Source organism: Neofelis nebulosa, chromosome 4 (assembly GCF_028018385.1).
Source record: "Neofelis nebulosa isolate mNeoNeb1 chromosome 4, mNeoNeb1.pri, whole genome shotgun sequence".
NCBI classification, from domain to species: Eukaryota; Metazoa; Chordata; class Mammalia; order Carnivora; family Felidae; genus Neofelis; species Neofelis nebulosa.
This window is the reverse complement of record NC_080785.1, coordinates 48,476,528-48,481,862: the sequence shown is the minus strand read 5'-3', so window position 1 is coordinate 48,481,862 and position 5,335 is coordinate 48,476,528.

Genomic DNA, 5,335 nt, shown 5'->3' with positions numbered 1-5,335 from the left:
TCTAAAGCACTAATCACTAAATTATTTGAACCCTGTGGATAAAAATATAGGAAATATCACTGCGTGAATAAGAATGGGAAGAAATTTAGATTTCTGTAGGTTGGCTATGTTAGTTTCAAGAGGGCAATTGCTTGCTATAAAGTACTTTTGCAAAGTGGGGAAAAGGTGCTTCTTCCTCTGGGTGGACTTCAGCCCTGATCCGTTCCCATAGCAGATACTCTTCCACAGTAAACACCCTACACAGCCTGACACAGCAGGTGTGAGTCCATGAATAGATGGAAATATGCCCCAAAGGTGATAGGATTCAGGAAAGGACAGACTGGCCTGCCTGACTGAAAACCCAGGTTCTAGACTCAATTTTCTAACCAGTAGTTGTGTGATTTCAGGCAAATCACTTACCCGCTCTGGGCTTTCATTTCTCACTTATAAAAGTTCAGACACTGCAAGGTCAAAAATCCTATCACTGTAACGTATATGTAAAAAAAGCAGTGTCTACCTTTCTATTCAAAAACAAACCAGATTTCCAATACCTGCAACAAACTCCAGAGTAGCATTGCAATCAGCATGGTGCCCCTCACCATTGACATATTCTGGGGAGGCTGTGATCAGATCCACCCATAACAGCTCTTCTAGCTACTGGAACTCTCTTTCTTTGTATACAGTACACATCATGATATAACTCCTACTCTTCCTTTCAGTTTCAATGATGACTTTGCTTGCTCCAGTAAGAGCCTCCAGATGGAGTTAGGTCCCCCTTGTCTGGGTTCCTGCAGTGGACTGTGCAGGAATATTGTCCCTTCCTCCACCAGCAGATGGTAAGTTATTTCGGAGAACGACTCTGATTCCTGCTGGCTCTGCTGTGCCCAGCACAGTGCTCACTGCTGGGCCAATGAAGATCTAAATCCAGTTTCTGACAGGAATAGTATAATAGTTAGGACAGTGGGCTCTGATGTCAGATGGGTCAGATTTTATTTTAATGTTCATTTGTTTGTTTGTTTGTTTGTTTGTTTGTTTGTTTAGAGGGAGCATGCATGAGCACGAGCAGGGGAGGGGCAGAGAGGGAAAGAAAGAGAGAATCCCAAGCAAGCTCTGTGCTGACAGTGCAGGGCCCAAGGTGAGGCTCCATCTCACAAACCGAACCGTGAGCTCATGACCTGAGCTGAAATCAAGAGTCGGATGCTTAAGTAACTGAGCCACCCAGGCGCCTCAGGTGGGTTAGATTTAAACTCTGGCTTTTCCATTTACTGTCTGGGAAGCTATCTGAGTCACACAACCTAGCTGGGCTTTAAGTTTTTGTTCGTTTGGTTTTTTGTTTTGTTTGTGGGGTTTTGTTCTTTGTTTTTGTTTTCCCCCCAGTTGTATTGAGACATAACTGACACCTAACATTGTATTTGTTTAAGGTGTACAACATGATTCAAGATATTTGTATGTTGTAAAATGATTACCACTTTAAGTTTGCATAACCTTAATACCTCATACTGTGACAGATTTTTTTCTTGTGCTGAGAACTTGTGAGATTGACTCTCTTAGCGACTTTCAAATGTACCAGAGAGAAATGTTGATGATAGTCACCATGCTGTACATCGTCAGAATCTATTAATCTTATAAGTGGAAGTTTATACCTTTTTTTCCACCCATCTCCCCACCCCTTACCTCTGGAAGGTAATCTGTTCTGGAAGCCACCAATCTGTTCTCTGTGAATTTGATTTTTTTTTTTTTTTTTTTTAGATTCCACATCTAGGTGAGATGATATAGAATTTGTCCTTCTCTGTCTGATATTTCCATTAGGCTTTAAATTTTTTTCATCTTAAAAAAAAATACAATTATTTGGTTTGTTATGAAGGTTTGTTATGAAGGTTTCATGGAAAGTATATAAAACTACTCCACACAGGGTAAACCTTTAATAAATATTAGCCATGCTTATTATAACCAAGCTTCAATTCTGTTTATGCAATATTTGTGCAGAGGGAAGAAGGGGGAGCGTAAAAATGTGGCTTGCCCCAGGCCCTGTATAACTTTGAAGAAGACCCTGAAGCAGTTTAGAAATTCAAAGCCTTTTCCATAAATTTTATACATCTCGGGGAGCTCACACAAGCTCACTCTGACGGCTGATCATCTAAAACAGTGGTCATCTTTAGAACTGTTTACGTGTTAGGAAGAAGTCAGAGGTGTAACGGACCTTGCTGTTCTATAAGGAAAAGCTGTTCTCAGAATGCAACCACAGTCTTATTGTGCAGTCTTCAAAGTTACTGTTTTCGTTCTGCTGATTTCTTTTTCTTATCATGCTATTAATACAAATTCATCACCAATCCTTTGGAAAATACTAAATAAAATTGTCTAATAACACTACCACCTCTGAGTGTATTTTCTTTTCTTTTTTTTTAAAGAGTTACTTTTATTTATTTATTTATTTTTGAGAGAGAGATTTGAGCAGGGGAGGGGCAGAGAGACTCTTAAGCAGGTTCCACACAAGGGTTCGATCAGACAACCATGAGATCCTGACCATAAGATAATGACCTGAGCTGAAATCAAGAGTCAAACACTTAACCAACTGAGCCACCCAGGCTCCCCATCTTCCAGTTACTTTTTAAACCATGTATTATATGTATGAGTCTGTACGTGTGTTTAAAAGCCTTAAGTAGGGGCGCCTGGGTGGCTCAGTTGGTTAAGCGTCTGACTTCAGCCCGGGTCACGGTCTCACGGTCCGTGAGTTCAAGCCCCGCGTCAGGCTCTGGGCTGATGGCTCAGAGCCTGGAGCCTGCTTCCGATTCTGTGTCTCCCTCTCTCTCTGCCCCTCCCCCGTTCATGCTCTGTCTCTCTCTGTCTCAAAAATAAATAAACGTTAAAAAAAAAAAATCCTTAAGTAAATCTTTATTGTTAATTTTCCCCCAGCTGGGGGAGGGGTGATAGGGAAGGAAAGGCAAGCATCAGCCTAAAATGACTGAGATATGACCGTTGCTTTGTCCCTTTGGAGACGAAACCGTACGAAGCATCTGAACAGCACTGAACCCTAATGACACGTCCCTCCTGCCTGCAAACCTCGTGTTAGCACCTGTCACTCAGCCTGCTCCAGAATTTCCTCCTCCCAGTCACTTGAGCCAGAAAACTGGAAGTCGTTCTTGGTTCCTCCTTCTTCCTCACTCATTACCTCTCTTCACCAAATTCATCGGTCTGTTCTGTATTTCTAATGCACTTTTTCAGACCGGAACCCCTCTCTCCATCTCTCCTGCCACAAAGTGAAACCGACCACCAGTTTCTCATGGCTGGCCCAGCCCAGTGGCCAGCTCTCCGGCCATCTGTCTCCACTCCTGCCCCACTGCAATCTGTCCCCCAACCCACCACCAAACTGAACTTTTAAAAAAGCTGAACACTTTTTAAAGATCTTTAAAAAAGATTTCAAAAACATTTCAAAATGGAAAGCTAAACTGAGCATCCCCTTCCTCTGTTTAACGCTCTCTGCTGAGACAATACCCTCAGGGAGCCATTAAAAGTGCCTTAAAGGGGCGCCTGGGTGGCTCGGTCAGTTGAGCATCGACTTCGGCTCAGGTCACGATCTCACGGTCCGTGAGTTCGAGCCCCGCGTCGGACTCTGGGCCGATGGCTCAGAGCCTGGAGCCTGCTTCCGATTCTGTGTCTCCCTCTCTCTCTGCCCCTCCCCCGTTCATGCTGTGTCTCTCTGTGTCTCGAAAATAAATAAAAACATTTAAAAAAAGAAAAAGTGCCTTAAAGCACTGGCCCCACAAGGTCCAGCCTCTGTCACCTTCTCCCGCTCTCTCTCCTGCTGTCCCTCCAAAATCAGCCTGTTCGAGTTCATTGAGCCCCATTCTCTCTTCTACCTCCACGTCCTGGACCATGTTCTCCCTGCTGCCTGGAAACCCTTCTGGGGATCAGGTTGCTCAAGAGCCCATGAGCTTGATGAACCCCCTTAGACCTGTCTTTTCTTTGCAGACCTCCAGTGCTTTGGAGGACACTTCTGCTGCTTGAGTGGCCACATCGAACAGGTCAGTGGGGTTCTCGTCCCTCTCTGGCTATTTTCCTTATGAGTATATGGAAGTGACAATACCACTTCATGGGGTTTTTGCGTGAACTAAGTACACATAAAGCATGTCACTTGCAGATAAGTTGCATAGCCCAGAGGAAGGCCTCAGTAATACCAGCTGTGTTATTCTTGCTGCTGAATAATGTGTTGAGATGGCCTGAAGGCCTTACTGTAGTGGTCTTCTTTAGCAACTGTCTGAAATGTGGAGGCTCCATTCCCTAGGGCAATCCCGAGAAGTCTGAATTTTAGAAAATTGTGGTTATCGCCTTGTTCCAAAAACTCAAGGACAGGTGGACATGGGTGGGGGGGGGGGGTGCGGTAGCCAGGAGATGGGGAGAAAGAGAGGATCACAGGTCCAGACCCTGAGGTGGGGACTCTGTGTCACCATCTTTATATTCAAGGATGTTCCCTCACCTGAGATTATTTAGTGAATGCATGTAAAGTATTGCCAGATCCCCCAACAAGGGAGGTAAAATTGGAAAAATAAAGAAGCAGTTAGCTTGGTAGTTAGATGCAATGGTAAGTTTTGAGGATGCCTATGGTGAGGCAACTCTGGAGACACCACTTTGTGAACACAAAGTCTTTAAAGCCTGGGGAGTGACCATTCTCCCTGGGCCTCCGATCTAGGAGACTGGTGGAAGATGAAGAAGAAGCTTTGTCCCCATGTGCCACATGGTTTACTCAAGCTGTCCTCTGCTGTGTGGGGTGGGGTAGGACAACCTTTCCAGAGATGACGATGCTGGAAATTTAAGGCAGGCCTCAGGTAGCTCACTGGTAGTTCTCTGGAGTCTTTCAATGCCTCTGGGCCTTGTCAAGAGGTCTGTCCCAATCTGATTTGCAGAAGGATGTATTTTGATAGAAGGCAGCTAGCTGTTCACATGTTCACCTTTGAACATATTCTAAGTTTCTTTTACACTGAGGCCAGTTCTGAGGAATGAGATGGAGAGACTGAGGGGGAGGGAGGCAGAGACAGCCCCAGATCAGGACATGCAGCCTAATGAGGGTCCCAACTGGCATAAGACTTCTGGAAGGAAGTGCCCTGACATCCTCCAGTTGATCACGATAAGAACACTGGCTGAGCCCACCTCTGATCAAGGCATCACTGAGACTACAGACACCAGGAAGTATTTGGAAGGAGGAAGGCAGTTCTTCATCTACAGGGGCACAGAGCTATGGCTTTTTGGGAAAGAAAGGTAGAATTTTACCCATTGGACCCTCTGACTGTAGGGGCACTTAGCTGTCTTATTTTTGCAGTATAATATTTAATCGAGGGAATCTGTAAGTTTGGCACAAAGC